Below are 311 nucleotides of genomic sequence, written 5' to 3' on the forward strand. Positions count from 1 at the left end.
CCAATTAAATTTAAACATTTCAAGGCTATTTTGTGCAGCTGTCTGAGCCTTCCAGAAAGTGTCGCTCCAATTAAATTGCTCCTTAACAGTGCAACAAAGGGAGCATGGGTGTGGGGACGTGCTTTTTGCTCCAGTTAAACGCAGCCTTTTGCTGCTGCTCTTCAGACTTACGGACAGCTCTTTGGCCATTCACCTCTTCAAGCATGGTGTTCCCAGGAGATCTCTGCCATCACTCAGATTTCCCTTGGCTACAGCTAGGCTGCTGGGAGGAGGAGAGTGTATTTTTTTACCTTTTTCACCTCTTTTTTTTT

The sequence above is a fragment of the Meleagris gallopavo genome, chromosome 2 (genome assembly GCF_000146605.3).
Source record: "Meleagris gallopavo isolate NT-WF06-2002-E0010 breed Aviagen turkey brand Nicholas breeding stock chromosome 2, Turkey_5.1, whole genome shotgun sequence".
Classification (NCBI taxonomy): domain Eukaryota; kingdom Metazoa; phylum Chordata; class Aves; order Galliformes; family Phasianidae; genus Meleagris; species Meleagris gallopavo.